Here is a 24,408-nt window from a genome sequence, read left to right as displayed (position 1 = left end):
TTTCCTACATAAAGTGGGACTAGAACTCACAGTCTCTTGGTCATTGGCCCAAACATATCCAATGAATCATGCAGTCATTAAACTAACCCAACATCCCCATTGGCTGTTGGCTGTGGGGAGCCAGCAAGGAAGGTCGCAAACTACAATTATGTGATCCAGGATACTGCATTGTAGATGAATGAATTCAATTCAATTCAAACTTCCTTGAATTCATTCATAGGATTCATTCAATGAGCCAGCAGTGTGTGGTGGCAGCTGAAAAAGCCAATGCAATCCTAAATTGTATTAACGGAGGAATTCAATCAAGAACAAGTGAGGTACTAATAATACTTTATAAAGCCTTAGTAAAATCACACCTAGAATACTGCATTCAGTTTTGCTCACCACATTATAAAAAAAGATGTTGAGACTCTAGAAAAAGTGCAGAGAAGAGCAACCAGGATGATTAGAGGACTGGAGGCTAAAACATATGAAGAACGGTTGTAGGAACTGGGCATGGCTAGTCTAGTGAAGAAAAGGACCAGGGGAGACATGATAACAGTCTTCCAATATTTGAGGAACTGCCACAGAGAGGAGGGGGTCAAGCTATTTTCCAAAGCACCCGAAGGCCAGACAAGGAATAATGGATGGAAACTGATGGTCAACCAAGAAATAGGAATTTTCTGACAGTGAGAGCAATTAGCCAATGGAACAGAAGTTGCCTTCAGAAGTTGTGGGAGCTTCATCACTGGAGGCTTTCAAGAAGAGCCTGGATTGCCATTTGTCAGAAATGGTGTAGGGCCTCCTGCTTATGCAGGAGGATGGGCTGGATGACCTACAAGGTCCCTTCCAACTCTGTTAATCTGTTCATCTTTAAACGAATAGTCTTAAGTGGAGGGGCCCCTTGTATGTATTAATAATGGGTTAGCAAGTATTGCAAGTTAAACCAGAAACTCTGCAAACTTTAAATGTTAAGATTTAAAGCAATGTGGAAACACAGCATTTTCAACAGAGAATGCCTGTAAAATATCATGGCTATATGCTCCCAACACACTAAGTCTTGGTTTTTTAACCAGTTTACTAAATAAACTATCATTGTCTGGCTTTGCAAGAAATATAAGTGATGCTTCCCATAGTAAAATGGCTAAATTAGTATAACATGTTCCTCCGATGGCCCAATTGTCGGTGGTTCATTGAATGAACCCAATTTAGTAAATCATATTTTGACTGGATATCGTTGTGGCATAATCACAACTTGCAGTAGTAGCTACCTCTAGCTAATGTGTTTGCAAAGTGTAACACTCAAAAGTCATTATGGGTTATTGCTTCAGCTAGTGACGCAATCACCACATTATAAAAAATGATCTATTTATACATTGATCACCTACTGTATGATTCAGCACCAACAGTCCCACTGGGAATATAATTCTCCTCCCCAGTTACAATTTTTAATAAAGGCCTCTCTCTTAGCCCGGTGACAGTTCTGAGTAAATCACATCATAGGAGCTATACCATGCCAAGGCTGAAGGCATTCCCCACTAAAAGGAATGATTCAATGACCTTTTTGCTTAAATAGCTGGTAATGATTCCCATTAAAAACAGAATTGCTCAACTTCTGGGCACAATGTCAGGACGATCAACACACAGGAAAGGTTTCAAGTACCAGTATATTTCTTGTTTTATAACTAGGCATCTCTCCCACATCGTATCAACACCGTGACTCAAGAAGGAACACGGGAGGGAAATCCAACTTCATGAGAAGTGATAATACCACTGTCTATCATTGGTTAAGGCCTCACTTGGAATATGGCATCCAGTTTTGGTCTCTATCCGAGGGACGCGGTGGCTCGGTGGCTAAGATGCTGAGCTTGTTGATCAGAAAGGTCGGCAGTCCAGCAGTTCGAATCCCTAGCACCGCGTAACAGAGTGAGCTCCCGTTAGTTGTCCCAGCTTCTGCCAACCTAGCATTTTGAAAGCACGTTAAAAATGCAAGTAGAAAAAGTAGGAACCACCTTTGGTGGGAAGGTAACAGTATTCTGTGCACCTTCGGCATCTAATCATGCCGGCCACACAGAGGCGCTGGCTTTTCAGCTTTAAAACAGAGATGAGCATCGCCCCCTAGAGTCGGAAACCTTTACCATTTACCTTTGGTCTCTATTGATGGAAGAAATGTCCTTCTGGGTTCGGCTCCAAGTGGGGAAAAAGACACTGGAGACATGGAGGCTGCTTGGAAAGATGGTTTATTGTTGGACAGGGCCACATGGCTTGAGCCCTGAACAGAAAAGGTGATCACATGCTTCACTGTTGGTGGAGAAGAAGAGAAGGGCTGAGGAAGGGGCTTGCTAGGCTTTTTATAACCTGTTCAATCCCACCTCTCTGTTTTCTGTTCCTGTGTAAGAAATGTATTCTGATTGGTTGTCAGACTCCCATAGGCCCATGCAGGGCAACTCTCTGGGCTGTGTTTTGAATCCAGGTTTGGTTGAGTTCTCAGATGCCATGTGGTCATTTGGGGCCAATATTATCATGCTTTCCTGTAGCTGAAGTGGAGAAGTCTTTATTATGTAAAGTGGACTAGCTTGGCCTTCTTAATGGCCCATTAACAAAGTGGGGATGGGCAGGAAGCTACAGGCAGTTATTCTGTCTTTTAAAACATGTTTCTTTCTTCTCACATCCAGAGAAATATTCTGCCTTTTCAATATTTCCTAGGATATTTCATTTTTCTGGGAGAGGGTTGGGTGATAACTCCCTACACTATGATGTAGAAAAGATGTTGAGACTCTAGAAAGAGTGTGAAAAAGAGCAGCAATGGTGATCAGGGGACTGGAGACTGTAATATATAAAGAACTGGATATGTCCAGTTTAATGAAAAGAAGAACTAGGGGTGACATGAATGCAGCATTCCAATATTTGAGGGGCTGCCATAAAGAAGAATCTATTCTCCAAAGCACCTGAAGGCAGGACAAGAAGCAATGGATGGAAACTAATCAAGGAGAGAAGCCACATGGAGCTAAGGAGAAATTTCCTGACACTGAGAACAATTAATCAACTTGCCTCCAGAAGTTGTGGATGCTTCAACACCGGAAATGTTTAAGAAGAGATTGGACCACCATTTGTCTTAAGTGGCGTAGGGTCTCCTGCCTGAGCAGGGGGTTGGACTAGAAGACCTCCAAGGTCCCTTCCAACTCTCTTACTCTGTCTGTTAACCAACATTTGGTGACTCAAAGTGCAAGGAGAGGACAATAAGATGCGCGGACCCTTCCCAGCTTAAGTAGACAAAAAAGACGCTAACACTTTTACTCTGGACTCCGACTTGATTCCCTCCTCAACCCGCTTCTACGACCTTCCTTCGTTAAAGAGACAAGCCAAGATCCGGACAAGCCGCTCGCCTCACGGCCCCTCCCCTGCTCCGGCCCTGCCCTTCCCAAAGTGGCCAATTCCAGAGCCGGGATTGGTTGGAAGGGCGGGGGGGGGGGGAGAATCCTGGAGAGGCGGAGTCAAGGCGCGAGGGGGCGTGGACGCTACTAGTGCCGGCCAGACGCGGTCGAGGGGCTCATTCGAGAGGAGGTCGGGCAGAGTGACGGTGCTGCTGCTGCTGTTGTTGGCGCTGCTCGGCTTTCGCGCGGCCGGAAGATTTCGGGTGAGCGCAGCAAAGCATCCACGGCTCCGCAGGGCTGCTCGCTCCTCTCCCGGAGCCCAAGTGCGCGGCGTCGGCTTGGACTTGAGCGAACGACCCCGAGAGATTCGGATCCCCCCCCCCCCCACTACCACCACCCCGGTCTGCGCTCGGAAGGATTCGGCGTCGCCTCCCGCGTCGCCTCCCTATTTGATGCGCCCAAGCGGGTCGGTAAGGCGAAGCCGTCCAGCCAGAAGACCCCGCAGCTCTGCCTTCTCTCCGGCCATCCGGAGTCTCTGCCTTCCCCGGGGGCGGCTTCAGGGCGCGAGGTCGCCTTCCCGTGGCGGGTCTCCTCTGGCTCACCTGTCCCGGGCTGGGAGATTTTCCCAGCGGCCGCCGCCGTCGCCTTCACCTGCGGGTGCTTGTTGAAGGGTTGCGCGCAGGAACGACGACTTCGGAACCTGCCTTGCGGTTGCTGCGAATTGCCGCCGTCGGAGTAAAGCCTCAAAGATCATCGCGGGACCTTTGAAGGCGCTGCTGTTGGAAGGTAGCCAAGCCCCTCCCGAATAGAATAGGAATAGAACTTAGAATAGAATTCAGAATAGGACAGAATTCAGAATAGAATCCAAAATAGAATAGAATTCAGAATAGAATAGAATTCAAAATAGAATAGAATTCAGAATAGGACAGAATTCAGAATAGAATCCAAAATAAAATAGAATTCAGAATAGAACAGAATTCAGAATAGAATTCAGAATAGAATAGAATTCAGAATAGAACAGAATTCAGAATAGAATTCAGAATAGAATAGAATTCAAAATAGAATAGAATTCAGAATAGAACAGAATTCAGAATGGAATAGAATTCAGAATAGGACAGAATTCAGAATAGAATCCAAAATAAAATAGAATTCAGAATAGAACAGAATTCAGAATAGAATTCAGAATAGAATTCAGAATAGAATAGAATTCAAAATAGAATAGAATTCAAAATAGAATAGAATTCAGAATAGAACAGAATTCAGAATAGAATTCAAAATAGAATAGAATTCAAAATAGAATAGAATTCAGAATAGAACAGAATTCAAAATAGAATAGAATTCAGAATAGAACAGAATTCAAAATAGAATGGGAATGGAATAGCATAGCATAGAAATAGAATAGAAATGGAATGGACAGGAATAGGAGAGGAATAGGAATAGTAAATGGAATAGGAATGGAATGGAATAGGAATTAAATTCTTTAATGGCCAAGTGTGATTGGACACACAAGGAATTTGTCTTTGGTGCATATGATCTCAGTGTACATAAAAAGATCATGTGAATTCATCAAGAATCCCTATGATAGCCATAGGGAACAAATAAACAATCAGGAAACAATCAATATAAAAATAAATCGTAAGGATACAAGCAACAAAGTTACAGTCATGCAGTCATAAGTGGGAGGAGATGGGTGATAGGAACAATGAGAAGACTAATAGTAATAGTAATGCAGCCTTAGTGAATGGTTTGACAGTGTTGAGGGAATTATTTGTTTAGCAGAGTGATGGCGTTCAGGGGGGAAAAACTTTTGTTGTCTAGTTGTCTTCGTGTGCAGTGCTCTACAGCATTGTTTTGAGGGTAGGAGTTGAAACAATTTATGTCCTGCATTGCGAGGGGTCTGTAAATATTCCTTTTTGAGTCGGGGGGGGGGTGCATCTCACAAGTGGCTTTCCGAGAGGGGAATGCGGGGGCCAGAGATAGGGGGACAGGAGGTGGTGCGTACAGGGCTCGGTATGATAAATTAACTCTCAAAAGTACAGTACTGGCAATGCTCTCTCCCTTGTAGGTCTGATGATGTTGCCTAGTTGGATAATGAAACGTCTGCAAAACAACCACGATCAATATTGCATTTTTCCCATACCGGGTTGTTTAAAGCAGGCTAGGAAGGTGCTTTTTTCTTCATCGGCTTAGCTTGCGATTTAAAACTGCAATCCTATGGTTGTGGATCCCCCCCCCCCCGGCTACATTACTGAAGGAGATTCCTTTTCAAGGTGAACCTGCCAGTCCATTCTGTGCCCCACTCCAGTGCGGTATTAAATGCAATGCGAAAAGGAGAACCGACTGCCTCTTATCTGGAATTAGCATCCTGAAAGCAAGCGAAGAATTCCCAGCCGGATTCCAGAAGGGGCTGCTTTTAGCCCCCAGGAATCCAGATCGGATTTGCGGGGGGGGGGGGGAGTTTGTGTCTCGGTGTCTTAGATGGGGCTTTAAAGGGGTGTTGGAATCTGACCACTTGTGTTTGCTGCTGGCCAGCTTCTCGCAACTGCTTGTTTAGGTCAGTCAAAGGTAAGGGGGTGTGTGGCTGTGAGAGTCTTAGTTTTAAAATTGTTGTGGGCCTCTTTACTGGCTTAGTACGTTGTGTATTTGTGCGTTGTGTATTTGCTTGGGTGAGTCTCCAGTGTATTTTGTAACCCAAAAGATAGGTTAATTCAATAGTTGGACTACATGTTTATGTGAATTTGTGCTTTGACCTAGATCAGACACAATAAAATTATTCCCCCCCCCAAAAAAAGTTCCCTGCCTGTTTTAGCTGCTTATTTGGTTAGTTTTGAAAGCAGAAGCTAAAACAACCTGATCTCTTGTGTCACTAAATCGCTGTACATTTTGAAACTTTTGAAGTCAGCTGACCCAGTGCTCTGTTTTTTTTCAGCCTTATTGGCCATAATTCCTAGATAAGTGCATTAATGGTGTTGGGGCTGCTGTAATCTCAGTTCAGGGAAAGGTTATCACAAAGCAAATAGGATTGAGCAGAAAGGAACAATGTGAGGAAGTGGTGAAGGACCAAGTATACCCGGATTCAAGTTTCTATTGGAAGTAGGAATGGGCAGATCTACTGATTGTATGAACGCCATTGACTGATTCTAGTTACTGAATTGAACTATTTTATGAGCTTGCACAATGCGCTGCCCCCCCCCCCAATGCTTTGAATCTACCATAATCCAAGAGGCTAACAATCTATTTCATTGAACCCCAATAAAACTTGGGGATGCACACAGCTGCTGAGTTTTTAGCTTGATCACATATATTGTGAGTAAAAAGCTAGTCAGTAAACTTCCGGCTGGTCACTTTTCTTCCTGGCCAAAGGATAAATTCTGATGTAATGGCCTTATCCAGCCAGGTGTTGCCCCAGGTATCTTGAAATTCAGTCCCCAGAATTTCAAGACATTTTGAAGAGATGCCAAGTTGGGCAGGTTAACAATAGATCATTGGCGGGGTGGGTAGGGGTGGGATCTCCTTATGGGGTTGCTCAGAGTCAATATAAACTTGAAGGTGCTTAGTAATAGTAAAATTTGTTCTGGTCTTACATAGGATCAGTTTGGTTATTCCAAACTTGGTGATTGACTTTTAGTAATATAATTGTGGAGATTAGAATTGTCAAATTAGGATCTTCCAAAAGTGTGATCAGCTAACATTTAAAGCTAAATCTAATTTATGCCTTGCCTTTTAAATAATAATATAATTACCGGTATTTCAGGGATTTCAGGCTGTGGAAAGCCAGATTTCCACACTGCTAAATTGCTCCAAAAATAACAATCTGAACCTGCAACAATTTTAGGGTAATCAATATTAAGAGGTTCTCATTATATAGACCTTAACCCTGCCCGAATAGTATGAATGTTGTGCTTTTAATGATGTATTGTCTTATATGTAACTTGGTTTGTCCTCCCCTCCCCCTGAACTGTGAGCCGCCCTGAGTCCCCCCAGGGAAAAGGGCGGCATACAAATAAAGTATCTTATCTTATCTTATATTGCTTCCCTTTAATTTGAGCTGGTGACTCTCTGCTTATCTGCGGCCCAGGAGAACGGAGGGAAATGAAACAAGATCCAATTAATCAAGATCAGAAATGAAAACCACAGAGACAGCAATTTTAATGTTGTCTTGGCCGGCTGGTGTTTTTCCTTCCAGGGCTGGGGTGTGTCTTTAGCCTTCTTTTCTCAGCGAATGGATTAAGAGGCTTGTTTGGGCTTTCTTTGCCAATTTTGATGCCCGTGTCCCACAATATGCCCGTGTCTGTGTATTGCACAGTTTTCTAAATTTAGCACTCAAGGGGGATGCACAACTGAGGAAGCTAAGGCAGAATGCATCTTGGAAGTTCACAGAGTGGGGGAGGTTGGAGTGATGCCTTGTTTTGATCATAGCATGGCGAGGAGACAAATAGCAACTCGGCTACCCGGTGACGCACCATTGCTCTTCCATTGAAAAGGAGGGCATATTTATATCCAACTATGGGTTGCAGTTCCTGGAAATAAGCAGATTGCTAGGAAAAAAAGAATAGGAAGCTTAATTTCAAAGGGAAAACTCAGGTCTCTGTGACGACTCAGAAATAAGTTTTGTTGGCGTTCCAACAAGCGGGGCTTGTTGGGACTGCAAGAAAGATTACTCTTGGGTCTGCTTTCTCTTAGATCAGGGGTGTCAGACACCAGGCCCCAGCCTGCAGGTTGCTTACATCCGTGTCCCGTCAAAACCGCGGTCCACTAAAGCGCGCCCGATCAAAGCGCGTACGTGACGTCATCAGCAGCGCGACAAATAAAATTAAAAATAAATTAAATTAAAATTAAAATAAAATTAAAGCAAGCCGAGTCACGTAAAGGTTAGGGTTAGGGTTAGGTTAAGGGTTAGGGTTAGGCTTAGGGTTACGTTAAGCGTTAGGGTTAGGTTTAGGGTTAGGTTAAGGGTTAGCGTTAGGTTAAGGGTTAGGTTTAGGGTTAGGTTTGGGGGGGTTAGGTTTAGATTTTAAGTTTACCGCGTGTTAATTTTAAGTTTACCGCTCACAGCGTGCAGTTTTCGTCGCGCTGTGATGACGTCACGTACGCGCTTTCGTCGAGCGCGCTTTAGTCTACCGCGGTTTTGTGGAACTGCTTACATCTGGCCCAGAAACAGTGAAGACCTGCCCGCAGTGCCTCTTCCAGCATAACATCAGTCCCTGCCCCCCTAGCTTCGTTTTGGGCTGTGATGGCTTCCTGCAGTCCTCTGTCAACAAAATCGGAGTTTAGGGGGGACAGCGTGCGCTCCCCGAGCTTTATTTTTTCTGGCAGAGGGTTGCAGGAGGCCATCGCAACATGAGTGATATCAAGCTGGCCACGCCTCCCCCACCTCCCCCAAGGTCAAACACAACCCTGATGCGGCCCTCAACGAAATCGAGTTTGACATCCCTGTCTTAAGCCATTGTTGATTGAGCCATAATTGATGTGGGTGCTCTCAAAAGCATATTGGTTGGGAAAATTCAGAAGAGGCCTTCATCCTTCAGTGGATAGACAATGGATAGAATGATGATGGTGATGGTGATGATGATAATGATAGGGTTTTTACAATATGGCAATTATGAACAATGGTTTTTGGAAGGCTGAAGGACAGCTTTGGCTTTGCACCGTACATTCTAACTTTTACACACCCTTTTCATCTCATTGCAATGTGTTAGCTCAGACGCTGTTGCCCATAAGTCATGTTTACATGCCTCAAAAGATTCTTGAGGTCAGCAAGCCCAACCTGTTGTGATTCAGTTAATAAATTATGGTGTATGGTGGTGATTTCACTGAACGTGTGGATGCAGTCATAGAAAACTACCGGGTACACCAGGAGCAGATAGATATTCAGACTCAAGACTTCCTGCTACAGTCAGTAGGGCATCCGAAATATGGACAGGAAAATTAGACGTCTGGAGTGGACGCATCTCCTTTCGCCTACTTACAAAATCCTCCAGCCAAAATGAATCTGGAGTATGACAATCCTGCAGAGTGAGATTCCCATCGTGTCTGCACGATATCAAGTTGGTAAAGAATTTGCTATGGCTCATACACTATGTTTCCCCAAAAATAAGACAGGGTCTTATTGTCTTTTGACCCGTGAAATAAGCACAGCTTTATTTCCAGGGAGGTCTTACTATTTTTGAGTTGCAGGAGGCAGTGAGCGTGGTCACCTCATGGCTGCTGCTGTGATGCAATATTTTCAGGGAGGGATTATTTTAGTGCATGCACTCAAAAGCCCCATTGGGCTTATTATCTGGGGCTGTCTTATTTTCAGGGAAATAGGGTGTGTGTGTGTATAAGATTTATATATATAAATCTTAAGTGCTATTGCTAATGAGCCGTGGTGGCACAGGTAGAACTGTGGTGGCGCAGTGGTGAGAGTGCAGTACTGCAGGCTACTTCTGCTGACAGCCGTCTACCTGCAATTCAACAGTTCGAATCTCACCAGGCTCAAGGTTGACTCAGCCTTTTCCGTCCTTCCGAAGTGGGTAAAATGAGGGGCCCCGATTGTTGGGGGCAATTGGCTGACTCTGCTGGGGCTGTAGTCTACAGGTGTTGTTATCTGTAAGACTGATTCAGAAAGGTCACGGAGATCAATGGCTATTATCGAGGTCAGTGTGAATGACACTGAAGTTCACCTGATGATAGATTGGTAAAACTGCCTTGTGCGGTTGGCCACTTCGGAATAGACTGGTGGGCTTAAATGGGCCAGGGGTTCATTCTGCAAGCACATGGGTTATTTTCTTATAAGACTCCAGATTGCTTCCTGCAACCTTCTGTCGGTGAGCTCCGCTTTTTTAGCAGAGGCACTGAAGGCCGGCCCTTCGCTGTTCCCAGGTCGGCCCCGCGGACCAGACCTAAGCACCCCGCGGGCCGGATCCGCCCCCTGGGCCTTGAGTTTAACACCCCTGACCTAGGCACTTCTTTTTCCCTATTGGATTTTTATCCCACCTTTATTGCTTTATGGGTAACACAAGGGAAACGATGCTGAGGGCCAGGAACCCTCTTGCTCTTCCGAAATCAGCTGGCGAATGAATGTGGGGTGATTGAAACGGCATCTGAATGCTAACTCATTCAATGTGCACCACAGAATCCGCAGAAAGCAGGACTCCCGACTTGTACTGCAGTGGCATTGAGATGCAGGCTTTAAAAATGTCAGGCTTTGATTCATGCCCGCCTAGTAAAGATACCTAGGACACCTGCATTGAAAGCATTCCCCTTCCTGCTTCCTCTACCAGCGTTTTTTTTTTTTTTTACAGTTTGCAGCTGCCGCCGGCTGCCATTCAGATTTATGGTGGTGCCGTATCTGTCACTCTTTAAGAGGGGTGGACTTCAACTCCCAGAATTCCCCAGCCAGCAGGTTGACAAGGTTGAAAAAAAAAACACCTGCAGTGACTAAACCAGTGTTTCTCAACCTTGGCGACTTTAAGTCCTATGGACTTCAACTCCCAGAATCCCCCAGCCAGCATAGCTGGCTGGGGGATTCTGGGAGTTGAAGTCCACAGGACTTAAAGTCACCAAGGTTGAGAAACACTGGACTAAACATCTGTGATGAGGAAATGCTTGCGGGCCATTTTTTTTTAAATTTAAAAAAAAAACCATGCTTTGTAAGGAAGGAGAATTCTCATATATCAGATAGGCCGCTAGGAAGACAAGTTACTTCTTTTGCATGATTTTTTTATGTTGTGGATTTCAAACACTTCAACTAGAACAGCGATGGCGAATCGTTTTGTCCTCGCGTGCCGGAAGTGTGTGCGTGCGCGCCAGTGCGCACCTGTGGCCACACCCATAATGCAATGTGGCTGCGCCCCACCTCCCTGCACATGTGTGAGTGACCATCCCCCCCCACGCACCTCGTTTTGGGCCTAGCAGGCCTCCCTGAAGCCTTCTAGCACCAAAAAATGAGGCACGGGGGGCACCGCATCCCCCCCCCCAGCCCATTTGGGGCCTAGCATGCGCGGATCTCCCGCATGAGTGGCAGAGACCCGAAAATCAGCTGGCTGGCGGGTGGTATGCATACGTGCGTGACGGAGCTGAGCTGGGATAACGGATCACATGCCAGCAGAGAAGCCACCTGTATCAGCGTTCCAAATATCATCTAGAATTAAATCAGAGTCCAAGGCAGAGCTTTCCTCAGAGTTCCAATTTAGTAAGAGAGACATGTTGGTACATCTGTGGGAAACCCGAATCTGAAAGCTTCCTGGGGTTCCCACCCAGTTGAAAGTTCATGATCTTGCCCCCACACCAGGGGTGGGTTCCTGCTAGTTCTAACCTCTTCTGTAGAAGAAGGTTCCACAAATCTACAGTGCCATTTAGAACCGGTTCCAGCTCCCTCCCCCCCCCCCGCTCATTTGCACATCATCAAGATGAAGACCAAGAGGAGGAATTTTGGGAGTTGAAGTCCACAAGTCTTAAAGCTGTCAATTTTGAACATCCCTGGGGTTTTTTTCTAAAGGGTTAGGGGTGCAAGGGTCTTGTAACTTGACAGCATTAAGACTTGCACATTTCAATGCCAGTGTTCCTGAGCCAACATTTTGGTTGCTAAGCAAGAGTGTTGTTAAGTGAGTTTCACCGCCTTTTACAAGTTGGCCATGCCCACCCGGTCACATGGCCGGCAAGCCACTCCCACACAGTCACATGGCTGGCAAGCCACTCCCACAGAGCAGGCCACACCTACAGAAGAGGTTCTAAAAAAATTTGAAACCCACCATTGCCCAACACCCACAAGTCCATCTCATGGTCCAATCTTCCCCTGCCACACTAGCATTTCCACCCGTCTAGTTCCGGTCAGGTGCAGAGGTGCAGAAACAAAGGATGACCTTGGGCTTCTAGAAAGTAATGTTCTATTTTGACAACAATGCATTCTACAATTTTACTCCTTACTATTCCCCCTCCCAATTACCCCAGTAATGAAACAGCATAGTAAATTAAGAGAGAAAGATCCGAAAAGGAATATGACTGCAGACCTGACACCCTGTGGCACATATGCCATAGGTTCGCCATTAAGGGACTAAAATATCGTATTGCTCCTGACACTGACAAACTACCGCACAAAAGATAAAATGATTGGTTTTTTTTCCACCAATACTTATACAACCATCTTTGTCGGGCTGTCAAAAGAGAGATGGGACTCTTTTACCCACCACCGCAAACTGTGCAAAAATCCATGTTTTCGTTGGTTGAAAAGAAAACGCACAAAATAATCAGAAGTGGCAAATGGTTTCAAAAAAAGAGAGCAAAACTCCACAGTCCAGCTGATAACAGTTTGATGGATTTAGGTCAGGCTGTATATCTCGGGCACAGATTTCAGTGGCAACTTGGTATATTCGGTTGTGACATGGTGGGGGTGTGGGGAGAAAGACTTGGAAGAGGCAATTTTTCATTGAGAGTTGACACAGCCCTCCTTTTAAAATAGAACAAAACAGACTAGAATGGAATTCTGTATTGGCCAAGTGTGATTGGACACACAAGGGATTAGTCTTTGGTTCATATGCTCTCACTGTACATAAAAAGATAAGATACATTCGTCAAGAATCATAAGGTATGACACTTCATGATAGTCATAGGGTGCAAATAAGCAATCAGGAAACAATATAAATTGTAATGCTACAAGTAACAAAGTTACAGTCCTGAAGTCATAAGTGGGAGGGTATGGATGATAGGAATGATAAGAAGATTAATAGTAATAGTAATGCAGCCTTAGTGAATGGTTTGACAGTGTTGAGGGAATTATTTGTTTAGTAGAGTGATGGCATTCAGGAAAAAAACTATTCTTGAGTCTAGGTGTGCAATGCTCTATAGTGTCATTTTGAGGGTAGGAGTTGAAACAATTTATGTCCAGGATTTCGAGGGGTTTGTAGATATTTTAACCGCCCTCTTTCTTACTCGTGCGGTGTCCTCAGCGGAAAGCAGGTTGATAGCAATGGTTTTTTCTGCAGTTCTGATTATCCTCTGAAATCTGTGTCTGCCTTGTTGGGTTGCAGAACCAAACCAGACAGTTACGGAGGTGCAGAAGACAGACTCAATGATTCCTCTGTAGAACAGAATCAGAAGCTCATTTATTTTCATTTACCTTTATTTGTATGCCGCCCTTTTCCCTGAAGGGACTCAGGGTGGCTCACAATTCAAAAGGGAGGGGGGAAACGACAAACAGTAAACAATACAGCATATTAAAAGAGAAAAAACACAACAATCACACCATTCGAGTGGGGCTATAATCTTAGCCCCAGGCCAGCCGGGACAGCCAGATCTTTACAGCAGCGCGGAAGAATTGGAGGGTGGTGAGGGTCCGAATCTCCACGGGGAGTTCGTTCCAATTTTGAGTTTCCCAAGTTGGCGCAAATTCTCTCATTTTCTCTCCTGCCTTTCAGCCTCGCGCCATTTGGTCGCTAGATTTAAGACAAAGCATCCTTTGGCTTTCATTCTGTTCTATAATAGAACGGTACCCTCGCTGATCTGGATTCGATTTGTGCTCCGAGAAGGAAGCTGCCAGTTTATAGAGATTTATGGTAGGAAGGCAGGATCTCTGTTCCAGGCAGATAATGAAATAATGAAAATGCCTGCATTGCGCCGTCAGCTGGGAGGCAGATTGCAGTTGGGCAGAGTTTTGAACTTGCGAGTTTAAATGCCGAAATGGGCCGAGGGCCGAGGTTGCCACTCCGTATAAAAAATAGTCAAAGAGACAAGATCTTTTCTGCGGGGGGTGACTCAGGTCCGTGCGTGGGGTGAGGAATTTTGTTTTCCAAGGGCCCAAACATTGTGGGCGTGCATGTTGGAAAGGAGGCTGGATAAAGAGGTTAAAACTCAAGGCGCTTACTCATCTTGGAAAACAATCTTCCATTGCTCTCCTCCCCCCGACAGCGTGGGCATCATTTTCCTAAACGGAGAGCGCAATCACTTGTTTTCGTTTCTCTGTCCCTTTGGTGCCCGTGCAACAACCTCCTTAAATCTGTTGATTTTATAAGCATGATTGCTTCCAAGGCTGAAGCTTTGAGCAGAGAGAGAGAGTTGAGTGTCTAGAGTTCCACCTTCTGTGCAACATGAGAATTTCTGGCAGACAGCTGAAATAATCCAGCTGCCGGAGAATTACTGTATTTCTCAGACTATAACAGTGTTTCTCAACCTTGGCAACTTGAAGATGTCCGGACTTCAACTCCCAGAATTCCCCAGCCAGCATTCGCTGGCTGGGGAATTCTGGGAGTTGAAGTCCAGACATCTTCAAGTTGCCAAGGTTGAGAAACACTGGACTATAAGACGTAACTTTTTTTTTGTCTCCCAAAAGGGAGTGAAAATATCCGTACGTCTTATGGACCGAATAGTGCCAATGCCCCGCCCATCCACTGTTCATTTTTTGCCCACCATGCGCCCCATTTTCGGGCCTTTTTCAGGCCTCTCTTGGGAGTTTTTTTCAGCCCATTTTTGATGCTTTTTTCGGCCTGTTTTCAAGGGTTTTATTCGGACCACTTTAGTAGAAATACACCAAGGGGAGGAGGAGTGGGATAGAAGGAAGAGGGGTAGAGAGGGCGGGAGAGAGGATGGGAGGGAGGGTGAGAAGGAAGGGAGGGAGTGTTCCGGGAGAGAGGAGTGGTAGAGGGGGAGGGGAAGTAGGGTAGAGGGGGATGATGGAGGGAAGATAGAAAGTTGGAGGGGGGTGGAAGAAAGAGGTGTATGGAGAGTGGAAGAGGTATATTGGGTTTCTATTTTGGGGGGTATTGTTGACAAGGGGAATTGCTGTGATTATTGTTTAATGTTGTATGGCCCCGGCTATGCACAGTATATATGTGACTGTATGAAAATGAACAATGGAAAATAAAAACATTTTACTCACAAAAAAAAAAAAGAAAAGCCTCAGAAACAGGCCAAGAAAAGCCTCAAAAACGGGCCAAGAAAAGCCTCAAAAACAGGCCACAAAAAGCCTCAAAATGGGCCAAAAAGCCTCCAAAATGGGCCAAGAAATACCTCAAAAACAGGCCAAAACCCCTAAAAAATGGGTCAAAAAAGCCAAACAAATGGGCCAACCCCTCCAAAAAACAGTCCAAAAAAGCCTTGAAAAAGGGCCAAAAAACCCTCGCATATGGATAGAAAAAAGGCCTGGAAAGGGCCAAAAAAGGCGCCAAAAAGTCCCAAAAATGAGGCGCGCAGAGGCCAGAAACCTTTTTTGTTGTTGTTATTTTCCTCTCTTAAATTTAGGTGCACCTTATCATTCAAAAAATACGGTAATCGTTTTTCCTTCATTCCATCCCTTCCTTTTGGCCAAGTTCCACTAGAAGGGATTAGCATTGGTATAATCCAGTGTTTCTCAACCTTGGCAACTTGAAGATGTCCGGACTTCAACTCCCAGAATTCCCCAGCCAGCGAATGCTGGCTGGGGAATTCTGGGAGTTGAAGTTTGGACATCTTCAAGTTACTAAGGTTGAGAAACACTGGTATAATCAGAAGAGATTTCACTGAACATGGAACTCTAGAATAAGGGAAGGAAGGAGTAAGAGGTACACTCCTTGACTTTCGACCATAATTGAGCCCAAAGTTTCTGCTGCTGAGTAAGATAGTCGTTAAGTGCCTCATTTTACAACCTTTCCTGCCACAGTGAATGAATCACTGCAGTAGTTAAGTTAGCAAGACGGCTGTTAAAGTGAATCGGGCTTCCCCCATTGACATTGCTTGTCAGAAGGTCACAAAAAGGGGATCACATCACCCCGGAACACTGCAACCGTCATAAATATGAGTCAGTTAAATAAGTGTTTGAAATTTTGATCACATCACCCTGGGGATTGAAATTGCCATTTTCTTTTTTGCAAGAGAATGCTGCTCCCTGCTCCAGTGTCTCTTCCTTTAGGACTTTTGGTGATTCTCTCTGACACGGGGGGGGGGGGGGGTGCCCCCAGATTACATAAGAACCAGATGCCCAGAATTGCCAGGCCCTGCCCGAAGAGAAGAGAGATCACAGCATTGTGCAAGTCAGCTAGGATTTGTTTCAATTCAGCTATTCAGAGGTGATAGGATTAGAGTCGAATTGATCCAGTTTAATGGAAGATTCAACAATATAAGCTCTAAAGGGAATATGTCAAGAATGCTTTCAAGGGTTTCGGGGTGTTTTTTTTTTTGGCAGAACGGGGTGAAAACGATAGGGATGGCAAACCCCTTAGTGGCTGCCACTAATCCTGGGAAATTTCAGCTGGATTTGCTTCAAAGGTTTCACTACATCTTAAAAATATTTCCTTGAGTCTTTAAGACGGAATTAATGGGGACGAGAAGAGGACAGCTCAGCAGCCTAGACCCGTGATGGCGTGAACCTATGATATACGTGCCAGAGGTGGCACACAGCATCCTCTCTGAGGGCATGCAAGCCGTCGCCCCAGTTCAGCTCCACTGCGCTTGCTTCCCATTGGCCAGCTGGTCTTTGGGTTTCTGCCATATGTGCACGGGGCATGTGTGCAGAGCGCATGCACAGAGACCACAGGTGCGTTGCATTTTTTGGCGGGGTCAGGTGCACATGCGTGCCTTGCCGCATGTCTGCCACTTCCAGCACTCGGTCTGAAAAGGTTAGCCATCACCGACCTATACGTTGTCCAGCAAGAAATCTGTAGCAGGGGTCACCAACTCCAGGTCCGTGGATTGGCATCGAGCCACGGCAAGCCAGAAACAAGTTCATGTAAACAAGCGAAGCCTCATCCGTGGGATGTAGGCAGCCCATGAAACCACGTCTCCTCTGGTTCACGTAAAAAATCTCTGTCCACGGTCTTTGGTGTCCCAAAGTTTGGGGGTCGTGCATGCTGATCTATAGAATAGTTCTCCGACTTAAAAAATCAAGATTTAAAAATATTTTTTAAGAAGAAGTAAATGGTAAAGGACTTGCACATATGTGCTAGTCGTTCCCGGCTCTAGGGGTGTGTGTGATGCTCATCTCCGTTTCAAAGCCGAAGAGTCAGTACTATCCGAAGACATCTCCGTGGTCATGTGGCCAGCATGACTATACGGCGAAGGCGCATGGAACACTGTTACCTTCCCGCCAAAGGTGGTCCCTATTTTTCTACTTGCATTTTTGCATGCTTTTGAACTGCTAGGTTGGTGGAAGCTGGGACAAGTCACGGGAGCTCACTCCGTTATGTGGTGCTAGGGATTTGAACCGCCGCAAATGCCGACCTTTCTGATTGACAAGCTCAGCGTCTTAGCCACTGAGCCACTGCATCCCGAACTTCTTTTAAGAAGTAGGCGCTTAGGAATCTACCCCCCCCCCATTCTTGACGAGAACCTTTAAAAACTGGCCATGTATGATCATTTAATTAGTGATGGGAGCAGTGACATTCTTCGCAACTAATGCCAAGCTAAGAATGAACTGGATTTTTTAAAAAAAACTTTGTTTTGAATTGAATTAGCATGAATTGCTCATCTTATGGTTATGGGGTAGGAGTTCGTGTGAATCAGATCTCTATGAGGCAGGCTTTTGAAAAGCAAATCTAAGAGCCGAGGTGGCGCAGTGGTTAGGGTGCAGCACTGCAGTCCACTTCAGCTGACTGCTATCTGCAGTTCAGCGGTTCAAATCTCACCGGCTCAAGGTTGACTCAGCCTTCCATCCTTCCGAGGTGGGTGAAATGAGGACCCAGACTGTGGGGGCGATATGCTGACTCTGTAAACCGCTTAGAGAGGGCTGAAAGCCCTATGAAGCGGTATATAAGTCTAACTGCTATTGCTATTGCTAAATCTGAGTTTAAGTAGCTCTGACCAGCAGTAGTTGCAAATTAGTGGAGAGATGGAATTCTATAAAAACAGAATGTGTGGCTTTTCAGGTGTGTTCATTCTTTACAGAGCATTTAACGTGTGCCAATGTGTTCACCCCCCTCCCAAAATGAAAATAAAACATTATCTTATCATTCAGCTAATCTTCTTCTTCATTTAACGACCCCCATAATCCCTTGCGGGGTGGAGGTTGGGCAACTGAAGCTGAGTGTTTTAATGGCTGGATGCCTTTCTTGTTGCCAGTAGGCAGTTTAGTTCAGTAGATATATTTCTCAGTCTGCCTCTATCTAGGATTGAACTCACAACCTCCTGATTGTGAGGCGGGAGCGCCACCTCTAGGCCACCGCACTACCCTTATCTTATCATTCAGCTAATGTGCTCTGTAATCTGTACTCAGTCCTTTGGAAGCATTCTCTTTAATTTTACTTCTGCTTAGATGCACAAGCGGGATTCACACAGGGCAGAATAGAGCTTGATTTTTTTGGTTTAGCATCTTGTATAAACACAGACAACTTTATTCAACGGTCTAGTTTAACTGTGAGGTCCTTGGTGCTCTCTGAGCTTGGTGGTTTTCTTCCAGACATTTCATTACCAAACTACCGTATTTTTCGGAGTATAAGACGGACCAAGATTTTGCAGAGGCAAATTAAAAAAAAAAGTTTTTGCACTCTGCATAGCTCCCCAAAACGGCCCATTTTTTTGCGAAAACTGGCCCATTTTCCCCCCCAAAAAGGGCATGAATAGCCTTTAGGAGGCTTGTAGCATGCTCTTGGGCGGTGGGGGGGCGACGAGCAGAAAACAGCCCATTTTTCACAAAAATGGGCCCGTTTTTTGTCAAAACAAAAAGGGCATGCACAGCCTTTAGGCGGCTTATAGAGTGCTCCTGGGGGCTGGGAGGGGGAAGGCAAAATTGAGCAAAAAACGGCCCATTCTGGAAGCCTCCTAAAGGCTATGCATGGCCATTTTGGTGAAAGGGGCGGTGTTTCAGGAGGTAAAAAATGCTGTATTCAGGGTTTAAGACGCACCCAGATTGTCAGCCTCTTTTTTGAGGGGGAAAAGGTGCGTCTTATACTCCAAAAAATACAGTACACCATCAGTTCAACCCTGAGCTACAAATATTATCTACTATGGAGACTAGTTAAAACCAGCGGTTGTTTAGAATAACTTGAGTTCCAAACCGCTTAGAAATCTTTCCACTTTGGGTTCAAAGGAAGAGCCCAATAAAGACAACATCAGGGATCTGAATGGAGATAATAGGCAGAAAATGCAGATGTGAAGCTTGTGCCTCCTCTTCAAGGTGGGCTTTTGTTTGAAACGGCTTCCTTGCCAGCTGCTTGGTCATAAATAATGACTTGGTTAAGACACCGGCCTAAGATGCTACATGCTACATGGAGTTAGGGCAGGCTCCGCTCGGCTTTGAGCTATTCTCAGATCTATTGTGTATGCCTTTCCAATTAATTCAGTCCATAAATCACCCGAGCTTTCCTTTTGTAACAAAATAAATAGCTGGGGGAATTTTTTTCCAGGTTTTTGTGGGAGGATGGTAGTAGTGTATGTAAGTCCTTCTAGCGTAAGGGTTGGCAATGATGGCAACTTCAGGACCTGTGGACTTCAGCTCCCAGAATTCCTGAGCCAGGAGGGCTAGCTCAGGAATTCTGGGAGTTGAAGTTCGCACGTCGTAAAAGTCACCAGGGTTGAGAAACATTGGCCTGTTTCAACTGAAGCATAGTGCCATCCTGGTAGTAACAAACATGGTGGATAAATGAGATACACCATAATCATTGAAGAAACCCTAACGCAGTGATGATGGCGAACCTTTTCAGGACCCTGTTGAAAGAAATGTCCTTCTGGGTTTGGCTCCAAGTGGGGAAAAAGACACTGGAGAAATGGAGGTTGTTTGGAAAGATGGTTTTAATGGTGGACAGGACCACGTGGCTTGAGTTCTGAACAGAAAAGGTAATCACATGCTTCAATATGTTGGTGGAGAAGGGAGGAAGAGATGCTGAGTCCCTGGTTTTATGCCCTCTCTGGCCTTTGATCTTTAGCTGGTATTCTGATGGGTTGTCAAGACTCCCATGGGCCCATGCAGGGACAACTCTCTAGGCTGCGTTTTGAACCCAGGTTTGGTTGAGCTTTCAGATGCCACGTGGCGAGTTGGGTATAGGGCTAATATTATCATGCCTTAATCCCATCCCCCTGGAGCTGAAGGGGAGAACTCTTTATTATGTAAAGGGACTAGCTTGGCCTTCTTAATGGCCCATTGACAAAAGGGGTTGGGAGGCAGGAAGTTTCTCTTTAAATCGTTTCTCCCTTTCACATCCAGGGAAATATAATATTCTGCCTTTTCAACATTTCCTAGGGCATTTCATTTCCCTGGGAGCGGGCTGGGTGATAACTTTCCACAACCCAATGCCGAAAAGGGAGCGCGTCCATGCTCATCTGGGCTACAACCCGGAAGAGTAGCATGCGCGCACTGGAAAATGAACTCCCGGTTTCCGGCACACACATGCACGCCGGCCAGATAGTCTTCCAGTTACTGGTGCGCATGCACGCACGAAGGCCAGCTGATCATCATGCGCTCATGCGTGCCAGAAACCCAGAAGAAAAACGAGCGATGCCACATGTGCCAGGTGACATGTCTCCACTTCCCACTTTGGGCACGCATGCCATAGGTTTCCCATCACGGCCCTAACCGCATTCTACAGGTCGTCCACAAATTACAACAGTTACAAGGGCACCGAAAAAAGTGACTTATGACCATTTATCACACTTAATGACCGTTACAGCATCCCCATGCTCATGTGAATAAAATTCAGATGCTTGGCCATTGGCTCATATTTGTGACGGTTGCAGTGTCCCCGGGGTCATGTGATCCCCTTTTGGGACCTTCCGAACCAGCGAACTCAAATGGGGAAACCAGGTTCACTTAACAGCCGTGTTAACTAATTCAGCAACGACAGTGATTCGCTTAACAAACGTGTCAAGAAAAGTCGCAAAATGGGGCAAAACTCGCCTAACACATTTCTCACTTAACGACATAAATTTTGGGCTCCATTGTGGTCGTAAGTCGAGGATGTACCTGGTTTGGGATGATATGCTTAAGTCACACCATACAATATTTGGCTTGAATGATACGTACATTCACCCATGGGTTGGTTCATGCATCCTATATGGGCCACCATCTTTTAAGGTCTTCACTTAACCCAGTGTTTCTCAACCTTGGTGACTTTAAGTCCTGTGGACTTCAACTCCCAGAATTCCCCAGTCAGCTATGCTGGGAATTCTGGGAGTTGAAGTCCACAGGACTTAAAGTCGCCAAGGTTAAGAAACACTGACTTAACCATTGTTTGGAAGATAAGCAGGGATTAATACTAGACAAACAATCAAGCAAAAAGCACCAAAAACCAATACCCTAGTCAAGGAGAAAACCCACACTCCCACCAACACAGGCAGGGCGGGCTACTGTTTGGGGAGGAAACTCCACACTCCCTTGCACCTGATGATGTTACCTGGTTGGGTAATGAAATGTCTGCAAGCAAAGAACCAAGTTCAGAGGACCCCATAGCTCACCCCTGGCCTGCAAAATATTCTCCTCTATTAATTTCTACATTGCCTCTTCCTCCTCCTTTCTCTCTCCCTCTCTCTTTTTTAATTTTTTTTCTTTTAAGTATCTTTTCCTTCCAAAGCATTCTGCTTCCTTCCAGCTTCTTTCTTTAAGACTCCTAGTTTTGTTGCATATCCCCCCCCCCCCCACCACGGATGTCCGTCCATCCTTCTTCTGTTACGGCACGTGGAAGCCTTTCCTGCAGGCCCCCCTCCTGATCTATTTGCGCTGGGAAGAATCCAATCTCCCCCCCCCCCCATTGAACAGCTGCTCCCAGAGATGGATGTGACTTTTCAAGATCTTTTGCCTGCTGCTCTCCCTTATTTTGATGCAAATCTCCTTTGGCATTTTGAAAAGAGGGATTAACAGAAGGGAAAGGGGGGGGTCCTCACAGGGTGGGTGTCCTCTATTCCCTATAGTTTTTGCTTTCTCTTATTCTTTACTGGCTGTATCCTTGGGGGGTGGAGGGGGGAGAGAAGGGGCCTTTTGAAAGTGTTCATTGTTCCGACCTGCTGCCAGAAGCAAGCCAACCTTTTGAATTCTTTGTACACTGGCTGTGTTTTTCTTTTGGGGGGTGGGTGGGTGGGTGGGTTAAAATGTCCCTAGGAATCTGGCTAATCACTTAATAGCGTCTCTAACTCCTACTGCAAATGCTTTGTGTGCCACTGAGTGGACAGATGGAGGGGAAAAAAAAAAAGAGCAGATTTCTCTGTCGGCTGCCCCATTAGCTCTGGCTTTTTCAAAAAATAAAATAAAAATAAAAATCAGGTGTTTTCCCAGCCTGCTTTTTCCTTGGTTTCATTTATGCTCCGGAGAAGTCTTTCGTTCCCCTTTCACCTCGCGCCTGTTCTGCCGTAAAGAAGGAGGATGTGGCATAATGGCTGGGAGGGAAGGAGGGGGACGCATTCAGGCTCTTTAGGGGCACCTGGGTGTGCAGTTCGCCAAGGCTGCGCTCCCAGCAGCTGGCGTGTGCAAATGAGGCTCGCCAGTTGGAGATTGTTTCTGGTTAATTGGGGGAGCGGCAATGGTGCCAAGGAGAAGGGGGTACATGTGCATTCCCCATATGTGCTTAGAAAAAAGGTTACAACCCAGGTGTGTGGGGGTGTAGCTAGAAAACCATGGGAAGGATCAGGGACAGGAGGTCCTCGACTTATACCCATTATGTTCTCTGTCCCAGCTCCCCAAACACAACAACCCCTCTGCATTTTAAATCAATGATTCCTTTAGCGTCGGCAGCCCCGGCAAAAAGTTTCTCACTCAACGCAGGCTAACAAGTCCGTCCAACTGGAAGATGAATAGTTGTCTGCCACATCTATTCATCTCCGCCCCCTGCCTTTTATCCCCAGAGCTAGAATGGGGCTTTGCTAGTAGCATTGGCTCTTCCTTCCCAAGGACCAGCCCATAGATTTCCACTGCTCTCCTCTCCTCTGCCACATCTATTCTTCTCCGCCCCCTGCCTTTTATCCCCAGAGCTAGGGTGGGGCTTTGCTAGTAGCATTGGCTCTTCCTTCCCAAGGACCGGCCCATAGATTTCCACTGCTCTCCTCTCCTCTGCCACATCTATTCATCTCCGCCCCCTGCCTTTTATCCCCAGAGCTAGGGTGGGGCTTTGCTAGCAGCAGTGGCTGTTCTGTCTCAAGAACCAGCCCATAGATTTCAACTGCTCTCCTCTCCTCTGCCACATCTATTCATCTCCGCCCCCTGCCTTTTATCCCCAGAGCTAGAATGGGGCTTTGCTAGTAGCATTGGCTCTTCCTTCCCAAGGACCGGCCCATAGATTTCCACTGCTCTCCTCTCCTCTGCCACATCTATTCTTCTCCGCCCCCTGCCTTTTATCCCCAGAGCTAGAATGGGGCTTTGCTAGTAGCATTGGCTCTTCCTTCCCAAGGACCGGCCCATAGATTTCCACTGCTCTCCTCTCCTCTGCCACATCTATTCTTCTCCGCCCCCTGCCTTTTATCCCCAGAGCTAGGATGGGGCTTTGCTAGTAGCATTGGCTCTTCCTTCCCAAGGACCGGCCCATGGATTTCCACTGCTCTCCTCTCCTCTGCCTTCTGTGCATCCACCTGTCAGGCACTGGACTCAGCTGTTCCTCCTCTTCCTCATCAGCCACTTTCAAACCTGGGGGCTGTTGACTCTCCATGTGAGGGCTGACCGACCGCCTCTGTCTCTCCCTCTGCCAACTCCGTTCCCCTTCGGAGTTCTCAGGTTGCCTTGATGCTGACCCTGACTCCCATCCCCCTCCCCCTCCTCTAATTTGGCCTCTGGACATGCCACAAGACATTCGCTTAGCGACTGCTCAAATTACAACAGCCCTGAGAAATGGGATTTACAACCAATTCCTCACACTTATGACCATCATTGCGTCGCCAGAGATGCACAGTCAAAATTCAGGTGCTTGGCAACTGGCATGTATTTACAGGGGTGGCACCATCCCGTGGTCATGTGACTCCCATTCACAACCTTCCCAGCCAGCTTCTGGCAAGGAAAATCAAGGGGAGGCGGGGCAAAATTCCATTCATTTACAACTGCAATGATTTGTTTAACAACTGTGGCAAAAAGACACTACTCACTTAACAACCGCTTTGATTAGCAATATAAATGATTGCTTGTGGTCCTAAATCCAGAACTACCTGTAGTTAGAGTGGTCTTATTTTTGGAGCCCAGCGTTCTCCTTATGGCAAAGGA

The 24,408-nt window shown here is 45.9% G+C and overlaps 1 protein-coding gene across 1 annotated transcript in view; it reads left to right on the top strand.

Annotated features, from left to right (window-relative positions):
• The first annotated feature begins 3,762 nt into the window (after positions 1–3,762).
• LOC116512892 (ras-GEF domain-containing family member 1B) overlaps positions 3,763–24,408 on the top strand; it is a 58,460-nt gene continuing 37,814 nt past the window's right edge. Inside the window, exon 1 of the mRNA XM_032223565.1 lies at positions 3,763–4,139. The gene's annotated coding sequence lies outside the window, so the exon portion shown is untranslated. The remainder of the gene's footprint in view (positions 4,140–24,408) is intronic.

Source organism: Thamnophis elegans, chromosome 9 (assembly GCF_009769535.1).
Source record: "Thamnophis elegans isolate rThaEle1 chromosome 9, rThaEle1.pri, whole genome shotgun sequence".
Taxonomy (NCBI): domain Eukaryota; kingdom Metazoa; phylum Chordata; class Lepidosauria; order Squamata; family Colubridae; genus Thamnophis; species Thamnophis elegans.
Note: the sequence above shows the minus strand (reverse complement) of the source record. Positions and strands in the feature narration are given on the sequence as shown.